Source organism: Spodoptera frugiperda, chromosome 10 (assembly GCF_023101765.2).
Source record: "Spodoptera frugiperda isolate SF20-4 chromosome 10, AGI-APGP_CSIRO_Sfru_2.0, whole genome shotgun sequence".
In the NCBI taxonomy this organism is placed as follows: Eukaryota; Metazoa; Arthropoda; class Insecta; order Lepidoptera; family Noctuidae; genus Spodoptera; species Spodoptera frugiperda.
The window spans coordinates 11,065,297-11,088,013 of NC_064221.1; the positions used below are offsets into that span (position 1 = coordinate 11,065,297).

The following is a 22,717-nucleotide window of genomic DNA, read 5'->3' on the forward strand; positions in this document are numbered from 1 at the left end:
CAAGCCAAGTGCAACTTGCGGCGTGACTTCATCTTAAGGATGGAGTGTTGGTTGATAAAGGGAGTGACGTGACTTCTTGGTGGTATTTTGAAGCAGAATCTGGCGCAGGCGTTTTGCACTCTCTGGATCAGGCGTTCCGTTCGTGCTAGCAATCGTGGACCATAAACTGTGTCAGCATAGCTAAGATTAGAAAGCACAAGTGACTCAACCAGCCGCACACGCAGTTCCTCCGACAAATAAGGCCTTATTTTATAAAGGACCTTAAGCCGGTAGAAACACGTGCGCACCGATCTTGCCACATGCGCCTCATACCTCAACTCTGCATCCATGGTTAAACCCAAATTACGTGCTTCACTAACTCGGTACGCAACCGACTCACCCATCAGGACAACGTTTAATGTTGACGGCAAGACACTTATTTGACATTTTGTTCCAAATAACATGTATTTAGTTTTAGTAGGGTTAAGTACCAAGCCGTTGTCCTCTGCCCAATTTGCTATCCTGTTAAGATCTTCGTTCAGGTCTCTCAGAGCGTTTAGATGTTCACTAGGATCAAACGAGATATAAACTTGCACATCATCAGCATAAATGTGATACCTACATCGTTTTAGCGAGTTTATGATGTCAGCACAATATAAAATGAAGATCAGGGGGCCCAGTATTGAGCCCTGCGGAACTCCTCTATTGACGGGGGTGAGTGATGAGGTCAAGGTTGATCCATTGCTCAGTCGTACCTCAACACGTTGCTGCCGATTAAAAATCATAAGCCACCATTGAAATTCAAAACATCAAAAAACACATTAATCTACAAACAATTCAAATACATCAAAAACCCAAAAATAAAACACACCAATTCTATTCCGATTCCGGGAAACAAAACCAGAATAACGTTCGTATATCGAGAGGCAGATAAATGGCTACCTCCAGCCATTTATAGGTCCGGAGACAGCGCCACGCGTCGCGGCTGTGACTGACACCCCATTAGCTGCCGGCGGCTCCTACACTAGTACTAACGTGGACTAGATAATATGTGCACTTCGTTGTTATGTTAGGAGTAGATATTATTATAATGAGAATTGGTTTAGGAAGAGGGTAATAAAATATAATAGCATATGTCCCATTACATTTAGGTAAAAATTGTTCAACGGGCCTCTGCGAGTTGGCTTCGGGTCGTCATACGCCTTCCAAAGGGGACCCTGTGGTCCCGTAAAAGGAAAGGATATACAATAATATAATATAAAGCACGACTTCAAAATTTGAGTTCATTAGTTCAAAAAGATCTTCGGTAATTACTCTTGTCAAAATCAAAGTCAAAATTATTTATTTCAAGTAGACCGGAAAGGCACTTTTGAACGTCAAAGCAAATATAGAAAAATAATGTCTATCTGTCGGTCAGTCCTCTAGTGAAGCTATTTTTCTCGTTTCTTACTAAGCTCCGTTCTTTTATGACCTGCATACTTTTCGGTCCTTTCGCTAAAATGGATATTTTTAGCACTTTGTTTATGTTACGTCTCAAAGCTTAAACCTTGCTGTTTCTTTTACAAGTAAAGGACCATCGACCAGAGAAGGTCCAGTTCTTACATTTTGAGATGCTATCAAGTGTTACTGAGATGTGTGAAAGCATCTCATTTCTATAAATAACAATCTTGTAAAAATATGGTATTTAATATCGTTCTTATTAATTACTTATTATATAACATGAAACGAGATGAAATGAAATGAAACGAAATGAAATAAAATAAAATGAAAAGAAATGAAATGGAATGAAACGAAATGAAATAAACCGAAATGAAATGCAGTTATTTTCCAAAAAAGGCTTCAAAAGAATACGTTTACACGTTGTTTATTTTTAGTAATGTTGTTTATTGAACAGAACTACTACTAGTAAAGAATTTGCTTACTAAATAAAAGATTGAGTTAAACTATATACATACGTCTTTTAAGTAATGTAGTTTTCTCACCACAGAGATTAAGCCCAAAAATTGCCATCTATCGCAGTTCAAAACAGCTAAAACGACATTATTCCTTCAAGGTTACATCTGTTGTCTGGTCGTGTGCCATAAACCAGTGTCTCTGCTATGATGGATGTCCTGGCACCGCGCCATGCTAATTGAACATAGAAACAATGTGCTTATTGTAAATCATGACATAATGGCCGAAGGCTGGTCGGGAGATATTTAGTTCTGGATGCGGACGCGTGAATGGTCGTCGGCTTCATTTTGTATTTTTATAGAGGTTGTAGACGTTGAGTGGAAGGTGATGTAAAAGAATTGTTTAAGGAAATAATTAATAACATGACATCGTGTTCCTTTTTCTACGAAGTATAGGTACTGATAATATCTGACATGTCGCGGTTGCCCAGAGGTTTAAGACGCCTACTTCTCATGCATGAGGGTGCGGGTTTGAAACCTACCAACGGCGAGTATCAATGTGACTGTTTCCGAGTTATATGTACTTTCTAAGATTATTTAGACACCATTGACAAACGGTGAAGGAAAACATCATGAGAAAACCTGGGCTTATAATTTATTATTATAAGTTTGAAATCGCCAACCCGCATTGAGCAAGCGTAGTGATTAATACTCAAACCTTCTCCGTGTGAGAAGAGGCCTTGGTCAGCAGTGGCCACTTATAGGATGTTGATGTTGTTGATACTGTTTGCCGTGATTACTGAAAATTTAAAAAGCGATCATAGAGGCGGCTAAAAAAACATAATTATATTTTGTTAAACATTTAGGAAACCAAATCTATAATAATATCTAACGTTTGTAGAGTTACTGTAACGTGTAATTATTTTTGATATTGAGTGGAAAAATACTTTCAACGTTACTGCATTTACTAGCAGTGCGACAGTCGCCGCATCGTGGGTCGCCGAATGCTGCTCATGAATATGAGTGTCTAGCATGAAAACTAGTCGAGTTCCTCGTCAAACAATTACGTGAGTAAGCCGATAAGATAGTAATTAAATTAGTATGTCTCACGAAAGTTATAATAAAAATACGGTAACAAAAACATAGCTCCTGCTCTACAGTTGCACATTTTTATCAATCGCGATCCAATTTGCGGCGCGTCCGTCTCTCCGTACGAGTTATAGAGGGTGTTCGAACGTGTCCGAGTTGTAAAGGGTGTTACAATGTCAGAGGTATCCGACGAGAAAGATTGTAGTTTTGCAGGAAGTATTCTGTAAGCTACGTCTTTTCAAATTGTAGATTAAAACTTTTGTAGAAGCATTGCATCATACATATAGGGTGTTCTAAATGTATCTGCCACGGCTTTAATGGGAGGTGGTGTAGTGTTTGAAGATTACAATAGTAAATAATATAAATTATTGATAATGAATACTTTTTTAATTATCGGCTAGCCGATAACATAATAATTATTTTAATATGTCTCACGAAAGTTATAATAAAAGGAATACTTGCTTTTCATACAAAATAATCTACGTATAAGTTTGTTATGAAAGAGCTGTCTCTTTCACAGTCTCTGTCGCATCTCTGCCGCATATTCTGCATAAAGTGTTTAACACACACGTCACACAGAATAGAGTCAATGTTTATTTAACTTATTTTTGTTAAATTTAATTAACTGGTTCGTAGTACAAAATTATTTCACTGTTGTAATCTTCGAACAACCCTACCTCCCATTAAAGCCGTGGCAAATACATTTATTTGTCTTCAATTTCAATACTTTCAACGTACTACTTGTATAACGATTAGAATCAAATAAAGTAACATTACCTAAGATATTTTCATTAGTGGACCTCTTTTGTTATTATAATGACGATGAGGAAGAATCAAACTATTTACTAGACCGCTTAACAGAAACACTACATCAGACTTACTACGACAAAGTTGTAACATGTATCAGTGAGGTTTCCAAGTAGCTCGTTGTCGCAGTAAGCAGCTCACAGCTCGACGACACACGGCTTTGCTTGCAAATCTCACTTATTAGTTATGAACACATCGCTTGATGCAGGACAAGTTTTAATGTAATATACACGAGTGGTGTTGCTGGAGATATAATCTCTGGCAAAGATAATATGGTTTATTTTAAAGTTGTTATTAACGCGAAGTATGTTTGTACATAATATATGTTTTTTGTTATGTTTATTACACCTTTTTTTAGGAGGGAAAACCGTCCAATGACTTCTCAGACTCTTACTGAATTAAAACCGCTCCGTTCCTTCTCCTGCTTTGAGCCGGAGCTCCGGTAACCTGTTACGTTGTCCGCAGCTCCGAATCGGGATGTTTTTTTAGTACACCTAAATAGATGTATCAATTTGGAAATCATCTTGGTCCCCACCATTTTATCTTAGAGTAGCTTTTATCGTCTTCATATGGCAAGTTAAAAAATGTATGTGCTAGGAAACTTTGATCCATTGTCTCTTCGATTAACTATAGAACTAGGTAGTTGATTGAAACTGAGGACTGCCTAGCGGGTTACCGGGGTTCCGGCTCAAAAAGCAAGAGTAGGAACGGGGTGGTTTTTAGTCAATAAGAGTTTGTCACTCGACCAAGGCAGGAGAAGCCATTAGATGATTTTCCTCTCCTCAAAAAAGGTAGCTGATTTAAACATAATCTTATCCATTAGAAATAAAACACACTAATTAAACATTGAATAGAAAAATCCATTAAGTACTACACGGGACTCTCAACGTTTATAATGAACGAATTCATTTGAAAAATTAATCGCATCGACATGCAATTTGCATTTAAATGACTAAAACTGGTAACGGAGTCTGCATACATTATTATACTGGGTGTAAGGGAAACGCTTCCGAAAACAAAAACAGGCGATATTGCTGGTGATTACTGATACGAAGGCACCAAAAAAAACGCGAAAAAAAAACCAATTTTTTACACTTTTTTTTCGGTTTTTTTTAGGTCACTAGCCTTTGATACATACAAAGAAATAGAATCGCAATAAAAAAAACCATATTCAGTAATTATTTTTCAAAACGCAATGTAAATTAATTCAATCAGCTGTGAAGCCACGGGTCAACTAACTCGACCGCGCAATACTTTGTTGCACGTAGTAGGCACAGCGGAACAGACTATGTGTGCGTGGGCAAGCCCTACACTACTACATACGCAAACGTCAAGCGCCAAGCCGACGCGCCTAAAATAAAACAGAGGTGACAATAATGATTTAACATGCATTATGCCTACGCTGCTAACATTTTGTTTTATTATTTTACGTAAGTTCGTTTTTTGTATTTAAGCTTTTTTAACTTCACTATTCTGATTTATTATTTCATCATCATTTAATCATTTAATTATTATGTAATCATTAAATCATCTTTCTAAACGAACTACAAATCAAAACATTTTGCTTACTTTAAGTAACATACCAACATGCCGTATAAGTGACATTGAGATAGTTTTATCCCTAACGTCAAGTACCGTTAGGTAGCGATAGTAGGTATCAATTTAGTCCGTTTTGCTTCACTACTAAGAAGCCTTCACACGTTCATGCATTTAGTTTGATTCTCTATTAATTAATTTATTAAAGATAAAATAACTGAGAAACGTAATTAACCACGAATAAAACAGTAGCAGACAAAGGAAGCAAGAGGAGTGTCTGCAATTTATTGATCTTTGAACAAGAAGATGGCGCCGACACCGCGCCGCCACCGGGTAGATCTTTTCGGGGAAGTTCGAGCAATGTTGCCACTTTTATTTGAATTTTTGTATTAAAATTTGCATTTGTTTCTTCTTTATTTCTTAAGTGTGCAAAAACTATTATGAATCAAGTAACTATTAACATAGTTTTTCTCAAGTTCATCAGTAGTAGGTCATGGGGTAAAAATCAAGACCTCGCAACAAGGTATTTTTTGTTTTTTTATTTCGTCTAAGTATTATTTACATAAAAATAAACTGGCAACACTGTTGGTACTTGTGCAACGGTGCAACAGTTTTAAAGTCAGTATTTCCTCGCGAATTACGTAGACGCGCCTAATTTTGTTCCGGTTACGTTTTTAGATTAAAATTACAGTTTTGTTGTTATTGTTAGTTAATTGTTAAGTTTCTTTTTAGTTATTGTTAAGTCTCTTGTTAGTTATTGTTAAGTTTGTGTTCGTGTTTTTAAGTTTGTGTTCGTGTTGTTTAACAATGCCACAACCGTACGTGTACAGTGCTCGTGAATACGGCAACATGTTGATGTGTTTAGGCGAGGCTCGGGGTAATGCTTCCCTTGCATTAAGGATTTACCGGGAAAGACATCCAAACGTGCGGCATCCCTCTGATTCTCGTATAATAACGGCAGCATTCCAACGAGTTCTAGAAAATCGCCCGATTGCTCCCGCTGCGTCAGGTGGTGGGCGACTTGCTGATGTACAATCGGAGGAGCGTATTTTAGAGGTCGTCCGTCGAAATCCACGCCTAGGCACACGCAGCGCTGCTAAGTTGCTGCGACGGCGTAATGGATCAGTCGTCTCTCACTGGCTGGTGCATAAAGTGTTACGGCGTGAGAGAATGCGCCCGTACAAGGTACATAAAGTACATGCGTTGGTTCCCGGTGACCGTGAGCGTCGTCTTAATTATTGCCGCTGGCTAGTGGGCCATCAGCAACGGAGTAGGTTCATTGAGCATGTCATCTGGACGGACGAGGCGACATTCACAAGGAACGGTCTGTGGAACAGAAGGAACGCTCACGTGTGGTCACAGACGAACCCATACGCCTGCCAACAAACTGGGCACCAAACCCGATGGTCCGTCAACGTTTGGGCGGGAATTTATAACGGCCAAATACTGGGACCAGTGTTTTTGCCACAGCGACTCGATGGAGCACGTTATCTAGAACTGATCAACGTACATGTGGACAACTTTTTAGATTCGTTGTCGCTGGCAGAGTACCGAAATACATGGTTCCAGCACGATGGTGCCCCGCCGCACGTAGTGAGAAGTGTCCGTGAGCGTCTCTCGGTGATGTTGGAAGACCGGTGGATCGGCAGGCTAGGGCCACAAGCTTGGCCACCCCGTTCGCCCGATCTAACCCCCTTAGACTTTTTTTTGTGGGGGTACGTTAAGGAAAGAGTGTTCGACCGCGAGTGTTCTAGTGCGGATGAAATGCGGCAAAGACTAATAGACGTATTCAATCAGTTACGTGAGCATTCTAATGAAGACCCAACTTTGATGCCCCGTCTTCATGCGGAAACATATCGCCGAGCCCGCCTCTGCATCGAGATGAATGGGGCACAATTCGAGCCCCACCTTGTTCGATCGCAAAGGATTTAGCTAGGTAAGTGTTTTACAGTAAACAATACGCTTCAACCTATACCTACGTATTGGATGAGTACCGCCCGCACGATCCAGCGGCGCGGCGGGCGGTACGGTAGGTATGAAAATTGCGCGCGCGTGCGATGTCGTTTACCTTAAATTCTGTACGCTGTACATTGCGGTTTTGAAAAATACTAAATCACTAATACATTAACCATTTGGTGAATGGTTATTGTTATTAAACTGTGTTCGTATAATAAAGCAAAAGTCTTTTGGCTTCGAGAGCGTTTTCCTTACACCCAGTATATTCACACAACTTCTATATAAGGACGATGGCGGCCATTTTAATTTCCGTTACTGTGACGTGACGTCATTGGAACGCATTGAGAAGTACCCTCGTGTGCGTTTTTATTATGGAGGCTGAGTTAGCACGCATTTTAATTAAATACGGGTATATACTAGAGGAAAAAAATATAAAAATTATGTAATTTCATTTTATTTTCTAACTAGCGATCCACCCCAGCTTCGCATGGGTGCAATGGTGTATTATGCATGTATTATACATATAAACCTTCCTCGCCTTGTCCCCACTAGGAACATTTGTCGAGCGACATGTGTCTCCAGAAACATCGGGCGATGTTGGGTGACGTCGGACGACATCGCTACGATATTGTTGACTGTGCGACAAGGAACAATTTCAACGAGACATTAAGTATAAGCCATGTGCTATCACTAAGAATTTTCAAAACTAATATATGTAACTGAAATTTTTGCCCGACACGAGTATGGAATCTCTTTGCTCAACTTTTGAACAACGGAACAAATATAAGTTAAAATGAAATGCGAGTAAATACTGCACAGATGTCAATTAAATATTAATTTGAATGAGTGCCTTGCTTCCAGACAGCTGCACTGCTAATTGACAACAGATGTCAGCACTTGTCAGTGTTGCGCATGAGTGACTGTGAAATTTCGACGGATGCTGTCTGCTGTTGAGAGCTTCATTGTTTTATTTCACGAAATAATTATGCTGAGTAAGCTGCACACAGAAGAATTATGTAATGCCTGAATTCAATGGAATCTAGACAATATCGATTAATGAACTATACATATGACACGTATATTTTAACTGCGTTCTCTGATTTATCATTTTAACCAAGTTAACCACGATCTCGAACCAGCCTCCGTCAAGGGTAGAGATTACAGCAAATCCTCTTACTTCATTATTTATTTAGTCGTAAAAACAGGCATACTTTTACAGCTTACAGATAAAGTGATATATCAGACAAAAAAGTACAATAGTTTTAGATACTTAAAACTAATTCATTAGCCATTCATTTTCTTACAAAATCTTAAGCATTCACAACATACATCCTTCCATCTCGCTGCGAACAAAAAAATAACAAACGAATGAACGCTTCTTGTGTAGTGGAAGCTTATAGTCGATCAGTGGCATATCAAAAATTATTAATGTTGAAAGAAACTAAAAACTAGACTGTTCGTAATTCAAAATAAAAATACCCCATATATGTACTTCTACTTTACAAATACCTCTATATTGTAAGGTCTAAATAAAGAATATTGTCCCATTCTATTGAGCCCGTACTCAGTAGGTGTTGACGGCGACACTCACGGAGGTACTGAAGGTACCCAATATACTCAATTTGCAGTCGAGAGGTCTCAATACTCAGTGTCGATACCTCCGTCTCGAGCACTCTCTCAGGACCTCTCCAAATGTGACTAGTTTGGAGGATATCTCTCAAAATAGCAAAGGTATTTGGTACCTAGTAGCTTGACACACCGCTCTTGTTACTTGTCTTCTAAAATTACGAGAATAACTTACAAAGGTTCTGTAGTGACTGACTAGTTGACTTACCTGTAAAGAAAATAAAACATAATGTTAGAACACGTATAAACAAAGAAGAAACAGACATTGCACCAATATCAAAATTTAACTCCCATAAAAAATGGAGCAATCTCAAAATTGATTTGCATAATCAAAGTATTTCGTAGGTAATACAAGAATATAAAACAAATATGTTTGGCAATAAATATAAATTTTAAATTACATTGTAACATAATATAAACCTTATAATGTAAACATAAAGCACTATTTTGAAAATCATCATTTAACACCCATAACGCTGCAGTTGGTCCAAAACACACCTGTAAAACAACTCATCAAAATAATTCAAACATTAAATTCTCACAAATAACATTTCAACATCAATAGAATTGACGCTTATTTCAATATTGACAAATATAAATCCCGTACAACAGTTCAACAGAAATGTTCAGTGTGCTTCTCCACCAGAGATGTGCTATGCTACGTTGCTGTAGATGCGTTTGGCTTCCACAAATCATTATTAATTTATTAGTAGTAGCACATAGCTTAGCACTGGTGGAAACAGACTCAGCTAAGCTTTGTTTTTCTATATGGAAAGATGTGTGCTAAAGATGTATGCTATAGACGCATGCTATGGATGCGTGCTATGAATGCTTGGTACGGATGTGTGCGATGAATGGTTTCTCTGCTATCGCTACATCGCATACTGGAGCTGCGCATCTTCCTCGCACAGATACTTTGCGGCGGTGAATCTTACTCGCACAGCCACACAGCTTAGTATCAGTGGAAACGGTCACATATTTTCACAGCTTACCTATTACATCTTTGTAGCATAGTTTTTACATAGCACATCTCTGGTGGAAAAGCACCATTAGTACGGCCACAAATGTACACAATTTAATTGAATGCCACATGATCCATTGATGGAAATCCTGTTTGTCATTTTACTTCGGAAATTCAATTTAATGTTATTTAATTAATTACATAGTTGTTGTGCTGAGTGCTAATTATTTTGTACTAGCTTTCAGCCGTGACTTTGTCCGCGTGGAATAATGTCCTCCGGTAGAATTTGTGATTTTTCAAAAAATTAAGATTTACAGCTGTAGGTCATAGCGTGATATTGTGTAGCCTATATGTAGACTTCTGACGTGACCACGTGACCTCTGCCTACCCCACCAGGGACAAAAGGCGTGACATAATATTCTTGAATTTTTTTTAAAGTAGTTAGTAAATGTAGTGCTTTTTAAGTTTAGCCCGAATACAAATACAGACAAACAGACAATAAAATCCATATATATCGATGGTAGATCACGCCATAAGTATTCAATGTACAGTTTTACCTTTCCTACCATTTAATTATATGCACATAAGTATATTTCAATAAAACAATACAAATAATTGTGTGTGTATGGAATTGGTTCATGTATTTTAATCGTCATGTACTTAAAAAATATATTTTATTCTCTTGTAATAAACTTAAACGTATTTTTCTTTTGTGTGTCCTCAAAGTCACGTTTTACAAGACTGAACAATGTAGTAACTTCAGTAGATCAGCTTAAAGCCTTAAATGAAAAACATAAATCCCACTTAACCCCTCTCTTCATAAAACACATACATTTCAATTTAACCCCTCCACCGGCGCGCAAATAAATAAAAGGCTTAACACCCCTCTGGCGGGATTTGGTCAAAAATATCCCAAATTAAACTAGCGAACGAATACTTTTATATTGCAACACTTTAATTATAAGGTAGAGAGGGACGGAGCTATACAGTTGTGTTGCTGTCTCGTTTACTCGGAGCAGCTCTGGCCTTTAATCAGAGTTTCCTTGTGATTAAAATGTAATTCCCTTTGAGATGGCTCTCTCAAAATTTGTGCTGTTCTGTAGTGGACCGAGTTTCGCTACTACTTGAATTAATACTACGTTCAGATATAGTTGGGGCGGACATTGCATTACTTCTGAATAAATAAGGTATTGTTTAGACAATACAGTAGTGGACGGTGGATTGTAGTCGTAGTTACAATGTAGTCTAATGAACATTGTGTGACACATAGTTCCGAAATGTAATTAACGACCGAAATGATACCACGGCCTCACAGAAAACACAGTTTTATATTATTGTGACAGTCATCTGATCCAGAGAGACACCCAGAGTACAATTACCACTGTTCCCAATCTTCTAAATTCCTGAAACCCCAACAACCCTTAACGGTAACGCGCTTGTAACGCCTCTGATGTTTTGGGTGTCCATGGACAGCGGCGTTTGCTTACCATCAGGTGATCCGTCTGCTCGTTTACCTGCTTATACCATATAAAAAATATATTAACTGTGAACTCATGGAGCAAACAAACTCTTGTAAAAAGTCGAAGTCAAATCATTTATTCCAATTAAACAATAAATAGATACTTTTGAAATGTCAACAAATAAAGAAAGAAACAAAAGCGATTACCAAAATAACTGACTCAACTTATTCCAAATTACAATACAAAACCAGATTCAGCAAAACGACACAGATTCTGTTCATGTATTTAGATAAAAATATATTTAATACCGCGAGTCATTCCTGAGAGTATATTTTCAATCCCGACATCAAATAAAAAGTAATTGGAATCTGATCAAACATTGAACCGGATTGAACCGGTTCTAACTAGAAATGATATGTTTTGCTTGAGCACATCGTACTAATAGAAATTGATATATCGAGAGGAATTAGGGTTTATCGATGTGAAGTATGGTGATATTGTCTGGAAAATTACATTGAATATAGATATATTGTTTTAGAAATTGAGCTTATTTAACATGGGATAAGATCCATTTTTAAATGGCAATTGATTGCTAAGGTATAAACTGGCTGTGGTAAGTAAAATACAAAGTAAAGCAAGCTTAGTACTGGACATCCATCCACAAGGTGGACAGACGAGTTAATTAAGTCTACAGGCAGTCGTAAGGATGCTGGTAACTTGCAACCAGCTATATTCAGGAAGTCAATGGGGGTAACTTAAGTCACAGAGGAAGCCTCTTGTAGCTGATGTTATGATGACGTCACATTCAGGAATTATTTATAAATGAATGAAAACGGGAGTCTCTTATCAGATTATTAAAATAAAATCTTATTTAATTTTGTGAATAATCATCATCATCGTCAGCCTATAAGTGGCCACTGCTGACCAAAGATGTTTTCCTTCACCGTTTATAAGTGGGGTCTAAATAATTTTAGAAAGTATATATAACTCAGAAAAAGCCACATTGGTACTTGCCGTTGGTAGGTTTCGAAGTCGCACTCTCATGCATTAGAAGCGGGCGTTTCAAACCTTGTACAAGTTTACCTAGTAAGTACCTTGTAAAAATCTAAAAATAACATCACATTTACTTATCCTACAGAACTCTCCCAAGACGTAAGTTTTCCACGAGACGGGCCACAAAGGTATAAAGATTTTTCAAGTGCGCACTTGTAGGAGTGGGCATAACGGGGTTGTTGTGTAGAACAAAGTACCTTCTCCTTTGTTTTATCGCTTCGTTATCCTGGTTGTGAGTGCCTCCTACTGCGAACTAGTGTAACTAGTGCTCTTACTTTGTAATCCTTAAAAAAGTTTTCTTCTTTTACTGGGCGAAGGTTTTATGTTTGTTTGTTGAGTGGTCGTTGCTGCCGGGGTATACAACTTGGGTGGGTACGTTTACAGAAAAAAATATAATAAATATAATTTGATACCACAGTACACTAAGACTTGGAGCAAACATTTGTGGAGAATCTTTACCAAGACCGGATTACCGGTCCTCCGGTTTGTTATTAAAGTAGTAGTAGGAATGGGGTGGTTTTTAGGCAGTAAGAGTCTGATACTCCTACTCGCCTCACATAAAGCGGGAGAAGTCATTGGACGACTTTCTGCCCTTAAAAAAACAAACAAAAGCCGATCATCTTTCTACTCTAACACTCGTGCAGTCAAGTATTACGAATATCAGGTTTTCTAAAATTCCCAGAGTTTGGAATGACTAATCTATCTATACAATAAAGGCTCCAAAATGCCTGCAACGCACTTGTAATACCGGATTGGTCCAATTCCCAATCTTCCCAATCCCTGGTTCCCCAACAACCCTTAAATTCCTAACCCTCAAAAGGCCGGTAACGCACTTGTAGTGTTTCGCTTACCGCTCGTATTGGTGATCCTTAAGAAGAAATTACTTAGATTACCTCTGCTAAAGAGCAAAATAGACAGAAAAGAAAATTATAGTGTATGAAAGAGACGCCTCATCTCATTTACCGTCCAATCCGTGCAGTAATTAACTGGACTGCTATCGTAATAGATCACGCTATCTGACCCAGCCACTTCATTTGAAGAACTGCTTGCTGTTTAGATTGGATGTAGTAATTAGAAACCTTAGATCTAGTGTTGCAATCACACTTGATAATATTATAAATGTGAAACTTTATTTGATTGGACGTTTGTCCGTCAATCAAACTGAAACTACAGAACGAATTTTTTGGTACGTAGAGTAGAGTCAGCTAATATAATGTATTAGCTGACTTGGGTGATAGGATACCTTTATCCCACGGGAATGCTGGAGAGATCGCTGGCAGAAGCTAGTTGACCATAAAATAAATTATACTACCGAGTAGTGTCGTAGACTCAAATTTAGGAATGGGTTTTGATTGGTAGCCACACCACACACTAACAATCATTTTGGTGTCATAAAACGCACTCTGTATTATTGCGAATTTGAAAAAAAAACATAAGTTATAACTCCACATTAAACGCTTAGCTATGGAAATCACGACATACCGAACCGACCGAGCAATCCTAATTACCCCTACTACATTAACAGACCAATTCAAAAGATAAAAGATAACGCTTCATGGTAGATATCCCACCAACTCGCACGAAGCGCTTCGCTTCAAGCTTCCTTGTGCGAACTGCTAGGGAGTGGAACTCCTTGCCGGAGTCTGTGTTTCCTGATGGGTATAACCTGGGTGTCTTCAAGGCCCGAGTGAATAGGTTGCTTATGGGCAGACGTGCTCCACCGTAGGCCGCATCATCACTTACCATCAGGTGAGATAGCGGTCAAACGTCGACCCATTAAATGTAAAAAAAAAAAAAAAATAAACGTTAAAATTTAAATGTGCCTTTAAAAAGGCCATAAAGCAGCCCAGACTCTTTTAAGGCCTAATTACCGAATCCCTTTTTAAAATCCTTTACTACATATGGCTACTCATCTAGATATACGGCCAGTATAAACTGACCTTTGAATGTGAAGAAAGGTCTTACAAAGCGAGACCAAGATAAACTGGTTGTTAATAGCTTGATGTGTACATGTATGGATGTATGATTTTTATATATATTATGGTGATTCAAGTGAACCAGTGAAGCCTAAAGGAAAGTGCTAAGATAACCACTTTCTACCACTTTACACATCGTATACCGTTTCAGGGGTAATGAGCCGTGAGAATTAACGATAACTTTTTACTTTTTTCGCGGAATAACGTGTACAAAATTTGGGGTAATGTAAGCATGTTATATACATGTAAGAATTTTGGTATATGAGTTCTTAATTCTAAACGCCTTTCACTGCCCATAGCGGTAGGCAAAGGCTTATATTTAATGGACTACTCGCGTGCAATTAAAGAAGTAATCAAGCAAATTCAAGGGTTCAAAATTTAAAGTCTTAGGTATATTATACACGGAGCTACGGACTGCCTAGCGGGTTACCGGAGCTGCGGCTCAAAAAGCAGGAGTAAGAATGGGGTGGTTTTTAGTCGGTAAGAGTCTGACACTCCCTCTTACCTCACCTAAGACGGGAGAAGCCAATGAATTACTTTCCCTCCTTAAAAATGTACATTACACAAGGTAAGAATTAATTATACGTGCCTAGAAATCTAAATTACGTTCTGATACAAAAAAAACCCAACAACCATCCCATTGCCTGGCCCTACAAATTAAACTAACGCCTTTACCAGACATTAGCAAGAAATGGTACCTTCAATAGATATTTCACAATAAATTAGTTCTAAGCATGACAGCCCCGATACATCATGCTACACTATCAACCGAATCCCCTCTGAACCCTCACTAAGTTCACAAGTAATGATCGTTCCAGCTTAGCCAGACCTCTTAACAAAGAGAGGGCTTCACTATCCTCCGTGTGAGGGACTCCCTCCCTAGATAAACTACTAAGTCTAATCTGTTCCACAGTTTCACATCGAGGTATATAAACCAGTGTATCTTGGTCTCGCTTTATATGAGCTTTCTGTATATAGGACGGTCAGCTTATGTTGGTTTTGTGTAGTTTGATATGTCTGTACTGTGAGGTTATTAAGAGGTCGTGTGATTGATGATAATCTTCTGAAGAAGTGTTCATTATTTAATTTTGTTACTAAGCATTTTAAGCTATACTAACCTGTCAAGGGATTTTCGATCTTAACTTATGAGGTTAAAGTTGAAATTCTGTTAAGGATGTTTGACAGTTAAGGGTAGTATGACATGCTGGCGAATGAATTTATGACGTTATGATGAAAAGGTGGTTTTAGTTTATCATTATTTTAACCATTAATCTCTTGCGTGTTATTAATTTCATTAATCCTGCGCAAATTAATTAGCAACATGCTATTGAAAATGCTTAGGTCTAACAGCGAAAAGAAATGTGCTACTTACTGATAAATGAACGTAATGAAACCTAAATTACAAACCCTCATAATGCTGACGCACTTGTAACGTCTCTGGTGTTTCAGGCATCTATGGGTGGCGGCAATTGCTTACCATCAGGTAAACCGTCATTTCTTTTACCTTATAACTTATATCATACATAATTTTCAATTTTTCATCTTATTATACACAGTTATCATTCATCTTTTACAATTTTGACCCCAAATATACTCCGAAAGGTTGTACCACACTACCCCAATAATGCTGTACACAATATCGATGAATATGATAATTGTTACCGATCCCGTAATGGCGGGTAGATGAGCCGACACTGATGGATAGCGGTATCGGAGCCGATATTTATATCGCTGCTCAACTGGATAACGCAATTATGTTATTGTATTTTGTAGTTGTTTATATACGTTTTGATATTTATGTTTCCTGATGGGTATAACCTGGGTGTCTTCAAAGCCCGAGTGAATAGGTTGCTTATGGGCAGACGTGCTCCATCGTAGGCCGCATCATCACTTACCATCAGGCGAGATAGCGGCCAAACGTTGGCCCATTTAACATAAATAAATAAATAATAATAAATATTTAACTGGTTTGTACGGACAGTGTTGTATTGGGTAAGAAACATTATGTATAGAAACACCATAGGCGTTACAAGTGCGCTGCCGGGCTTATGGGGGTTAGGAATTTAAGGTTTGTTGGAGAATCAGGGATTGAGAAGATTGGGAAGAGGGATAATTGACAGCTATGTTGTTAATGTTCAGTAAAAATTAGGTCCATTTTAAAATAATAAATAACACTAGGTATACCTTTTTTTCTTTCATTACATTGCACTAATAACTGAATAGTAAGTGTAAGTAAACATATAAAAATGATATACCTAAATATATTTCAATCTTATCACATAGGTGGTGTCACTACCATTTTAGATCAGACCTGAATCTCCATGCCATCCACACAACCACTTCACCATTGAGTCATCAATGTAGATACTTACTTGTTCTTTATTTTTTACTCTTTCTTTTAACAAAAACCCGTCCGTTTGACTGAAAGCGTATGATTTGCGTAAGCAGTTGATCTAGTATCAGTATGCGGCACTAAGTCCGCCATACTGCCGGGGACGGCTGACTCAGTACTCACCCGATATGTTAATGCTACGGCCGGGAATCGACGCTGCGTGGTCTTGGCAGAGATCTTAGTGATTTGAATAAACAGTTTGAGATAACAGATGTAAGATGACGAATGAGAATAAAGATTGTATTTAACCAAGTTAGTTGTGATTAGCGTCATATTAAAAAGTAATATTCTGTAGCCTTAGTGCGAGTTTCCTTTACGTTTAAAGTGATCGAAACGAGAGCGCGTTCGGTGCTCTGATTGGTTGGTTCATTCGCGCCAATCGGCCAATCAGAGCGGCGAATGCGTTCTCGTTTCTTTTCCGTTCAACGTGAAGCAAATTCGTACTAAGGGTACTGATGCATTTTCTTGTTAATTGTATGTATGTCGTATGCAGAGCTATTTTAATTAGCCTTTATTAATATATGATAAGGTAATATCAACATGTGTCAATCCCTAGGTACTCTAATCAATCCCTAATGCCGGAGCTGCGGACTGCCTAGCGGGTTTCTCCGGGGCTCTGGCTCGAAAAGCAGAAGTAGGAACGAGGTGAGTTATAGTCAGTAAGAGCTCTCTCACACTCCTCTTTCGCCTCGCCCATGGCGAAAGAAGTCATTGGATGATTTTCTCACCTCAAAAAATGCATGGAAATTCTAGCAACCACCTCTTTTATGGAGGATTCTCTTAGCTTAGTAGTTTTCTCTCACAGTTTGTTGATGTATAATATTGCTATATATTTTTTAAACTTAATACTGAATATACATGTTGTACCTCTAGTCTGAAAGTGAACAAACTTTACACAATATAATAATAAGTATAAGCAAGAATATATCGCACAAACTTTCACCCGACTACACGTACAGACACACAATATATTCTAATAATATTAGATAAACACCGAACTGGAAACACGCGTAAACCAAAATGTATGAAAGTTGAACAAGTTTTAATATTTTTCGCAAAGTTTTTACTTAATAAAGTTCAATATAAGTTGGGAGTTGTGTTAAAGAGATGTATTGTATTATTTAGAGAGCTAACTTCTTCGTACATTAGTAGGAGATAAGGAATACATAGATAACTTTGTTCATACAAATATTTTTTTTTTATGGTAAAAGTCGATAAATGAGCCTACGGATCACTTTATGGTAAGCAATCGCCATCGCCCATGGACACTCGAAACACCAGAGGCGTTACAAGTGTGTTGCCGGGCGGAAGTTAGAAATTTATAATCGGGAGTTGGGAAGGTGGATAATTGGGCCTCCGGTAACCTCACTCATACAACGAAACACAACGCAAGCGTTGTTTCACGTCGGTTTTCCGTGGTATCACTCCGGTCGAGCCGGCCCATTCGTGCCGAAGCATGGCACTCTTACACTTAAAATGTGTTTTCATTATTACATACTTTTAATATATTCGTTATACAATTTGTAACATGAATTGTATTCATAAATGAAAACTTCAAAGTATCTTATATAAAAACATCGTCACAAATACAATGCATTTATTCTGTTATTATAACGCATATAAATTGTGGTACCCATAATTTAAATATATTTATTTATTTACACAATAAGCGGGTTTATCCGTCAACAATGTACACGAAAGCAAACAAAACGTGATTCATACAAAATGTTGTATTCAGCTGCCTCGTTGGTCTTGGGTTCGATTCCCGGTTCAGACAATGTATTACTGGGCTTTTTTCGGCTTTTCGAAAATTTCTCAGTAGTGGCACAGAGTCTGGAATTGTGCCCAGTATATGGCAATAGGCTCACCGTCTATTACATGGGACTTATAACACAAATGGTGAAAAGTGGGCGTATATTGTATAGCGGCATTACGTAATGTGCACTTCTGCCTACCCCTTCGGGGATAAAAGGCGTGACATTGCAATGTTGTATTCAGCTGTGTCGAGCAAAAATCTCAGTTAACCATTCTCTGTTGTACACTCAGCTACAAATCAAGCTATACAAAACCAGTATAAGCTGACCCTTCAAACTGTGGAACGATCATACAAAGCGAGGTCTTGATAAACTGGTCTATGTGTAACTACAAACGCCTGTGTCCTGCCATTTACATCTCTATCGGGTATATTTAAGCGAATGGCCTCCGAAGGCCAATAAATAAGGAATGGGCCTCAGTTTGGCCTCACCCGGACACCGGACGGTCAGGCCTCGTTACCTCTCTTGACATACTTCGTGACGAAACAAAAGACAAGCTGTTTTGTGTGTGTTTGTTTTTGTTTGTAGGTGTTAAGCTTTGCATAGTGTAGTGTACATATGTTCGGGGTTTTTCTAGTAGGGAAAAGGGTATAAGACATCTTTATTTAGTTAAAGTGTTGAACCCTTTTATGGGTTTTGTTGATGAATAATTATGAAATGATATGATACAATAAACTTTTGATGTTAAAATCATTATTAAACCATATAAATGCCAATTAATGTAAGACCATTATTATGAGTAGACATTATTATTGTTAAAAACATATTGCTTCGCACTATGATTTTCTCTTGGATGCGTTTACAAACATACAATCATATACATACACAAGAAATCCAGACCGGGTACCACAATTTGTAGATCACACAAAGAGTTGCTCCTTGCGGCAAACCCGTGCCAACAATACTAGTTTTAGAAACTACTATGACTACTTTTTTTTTAAATGCGACTAGCCTGCCACAACCTCCCAAAACCACCACCACTTCTGTAAACCAGGATCTACAGTAGATACAACCATGAAAACACCGAAACACTGAAGTCCGGCGCGTCCATTAGATACATGAATGACATTTTTGGAATGAAAATGAATACATCAAAAGATATTATTAGCAGAGAAGAAAAAGAAAACAATAGTTTCCAGTAATGACTATGTCTAATAGAATTACCACGTGTATTCAAAGAAACAGCTTAGGAACCAAAGCAAAGGTCCTAGATTGCCCGCTAATGTCTGGCTTGGCCTCTTGCCAGGCCCACATTAGCATACTTCCCCACTTATGGGCTAACGTCTTGTCTTGTGAACAAATTATGTAAAGTGGCCTCAGTAGACGTTGTAATTGGCCATTTATCGCCTCGTAGGCCTAAGGCTGTAAGGCTATAAAATGGATTCTTGTAGCCTTCGACAATGGTGTGACTGTAATTTATACCGACTTACAAAAAAGGAGGTTTTATATGTATGTTTGTGCGTGATTATCTCGCATTTTGACAGAACCGATTTTGATGCGGTTTTCAGCATAGTATTTTTCTTATTACCTAGCTTAAATAAATAGAGGTGATAAAAAAATTGTAGGCGGTATCCTTTTTTTATTTAAAGTTCTTTATGATTAATAATTATAGACCATGCTTACACTGTTTTTGTTTTTTCTTTTGACAACGTAAATGTGATTCTAAATCAAAGTTGTTAGAGTCGTTTTTCGGTTTTATTTTGAAGGTAATAGAATCTCTTTCTAGTGAATACTGGCAGCTGTATTGAAGTCTATGTATATTAATTAACAGATAATTTAGTCTGTTATCCTTATTTTTCTTAAAGTATTTCATCTCTGACCTTTAAAAATTATCGGTTGTTTCATGAAAAAATATGAAAAGAATTTTTATTGGCAGTCCAGCCTCCCGGAGGCTATACAGTGAATACATAAAGAGACTGAAAATTTTTCTTTCAGGATATTGACGTCTATTCTATCCCCTTTAAGCCTCCGATCGTAATTACCGTCGTTAGCGCCGCCGAGAACAATTAAAAAAATACTAATCGCATCGTTCTCATCCCGCCTTATTGTTTGTGGCATTTTAAAGAAAAGAAAGTATAAAAAGTGTATTTCTTACGCAATATAAAATTAAATTGTTTTTATTATAAAGTGATTAGATACACAGTTGGCCTATTAATAGGTGATAATGCGCGGTTGACGGGCAACGTATAGCGGATTTGATTCCCACGAAGCAACTCTCTGTGTGATCCACATATTATTGGTTTCGGGTCTGGGTGTCATGTGTATGTGAAATCGTATGTTTGTAAACGCACAAAGGAGAAAATCCTAGTGAGAGCAACGTTTTTAAAAAAGAAGAACATTTTTTCTCCCCAAAAAGCTAGGCGCATTTTGAAGGTTCCCCGCCAAAAAAAAAATAGACGTATGGCGCAATGGGTAGATATTATAATGTACCTATTTGTAAATGAACTTAAATAAAATGCGATCATAAAATGAATAATGCGAGCACAGACCTTTACAATTTCTTAAACACATTTAACCAAATGACAAACTTTACAAAACAGCTTGAAAACAATCTCACTCATTGCCAGACGCTTTTGAGACGGGATTAAGAGCTAAGCTGTCTGGATTCTGGAAATATCCAGACATAGTTGTTTGTCAGATTCGGGACAGAACAAGCTTGGTGGCGTGTCAGCTAGTTGTGAAGGGTTAATGCCCTGACAAACTTCAGAGGAATTTCTCTTAACATATTCGGGCGCAGAAATTAATGTAATTTGCATTTTTCAATTGTTCTTCTAAGTGTGAGAAGTTTTGAACCTTCTGGTACAAAGGGATACTTATATTATAATTCACTATTTTACGCACTACATATTTTATTACATACATATTATGTGTATGTGAGCTAATTTTTCCAACGCCAGACAACTTTATCGGAGGATTAATTTTGAATTTATGACAGTTTAATTACATACAAAAACTGATATGTAGTTGTTAGTAAAGAACATCGGGCATTTTTGTATGGGACACTTACCTACGGCGAACAAAAATAAAATTAGGTACGGTGGATAGGCAATTAAATCTAGTTCACAATGGTATAGTTCCCATATCTGTGGGTCGTGGCAATAAGGAGAAATTGGACATTTAAAAAATATTTATAAATGTTTTTGGGCAATAATTGAAGAGGAAAAAGGGAATCAAAAATAATTAAAACAACATATTTTTCTCTTAACTTTTGGCGAAGGACTGCGATGATGATGACGAAGGACTGCGATGTAGTAAGATAAGCTAGCTACCTGCGCGAGCGCAACATATGTATACCAGTTTTAGGACTATGGGCGAGAGTGAGAACGAAACATGCACATCAACTTGACGGATTTAGTCTGATTGGGTTTACAAAAATACCACGGAGTGATATTTTAACTTACTGAGCGGTCGTTTAGTAATTAGGAAAAATAGTCAACTTAAAATATAATTTTAATTTTACTAATTATTTCCATTTTCCCATTATTGTGAATCAAAATAACTACACAAAATTAAATATGATTGCAAACACTTTCATTTAAAAATATTTTTGTTTATGTTCGCGACTTTTAAAAAATCGGGTAAAAACGCCCGATGTCCTTTTAGAGTGCTTCTCCACCAGAGACAGAGAGTGACATGTAACTTTACTAAGAAGGTGTAATAGCTAAACTGTGAAACTATGTGACCATTTCCACTTTATTCTAAAAAATATCTGTTGGTTGAAAAGTGAGCCCTAAGTAAAATGTGTCTTACATTTTTTGGCGTTTCATTCACAGGACTATTAAAAAACCGTCTAAAAATTTCAATATTCACGCTAGGTGAGAAGTGATCGCTAATTTGATTCTCACACAGAACATTAAATTGTTTAATTCACAAATCATTGTTTTAAGTCTGGCTGTGATTTGCCTATCAAAATATTTTAAAACTGAATTCACTTTCTTAGGTTCTACTATGTATCTAATCAGTCTTAAATCTGGCATAGACACCAGCTCTCGTGGTGTTTTAATCTCATTTATTCATCACATGAGCTGGTTCTTTTAACCTTTTCAAAGAAAAATAGATGAAATAAAGGCTCAAATATTAACCATACCTATCCAAAAAAATATTTCGCTAAATATTATTATACCAACCCGCTGTAGTTGTAACACTATTATACCCATTACTAGATATGCCTTCTCC

The 22,717-nt window shown here is 37.5% G+C and overlaps 1 protein-coding gene across 1 annotated transcript in view; it reads right to left on the reverse strand.

Moving 5' to 3' along the window:
* The window catches only part of LOC118277080 (dipeptidyl aminopeptidase-like protein 6), a 262,572-nt gene that overhangs the window by 202,059 nt on the left and 37,796 nt on the right, over nucleotides 1-22,717 (reverse strand). The gene's annotated exons all lie outside the window — the stretch shown is intronic.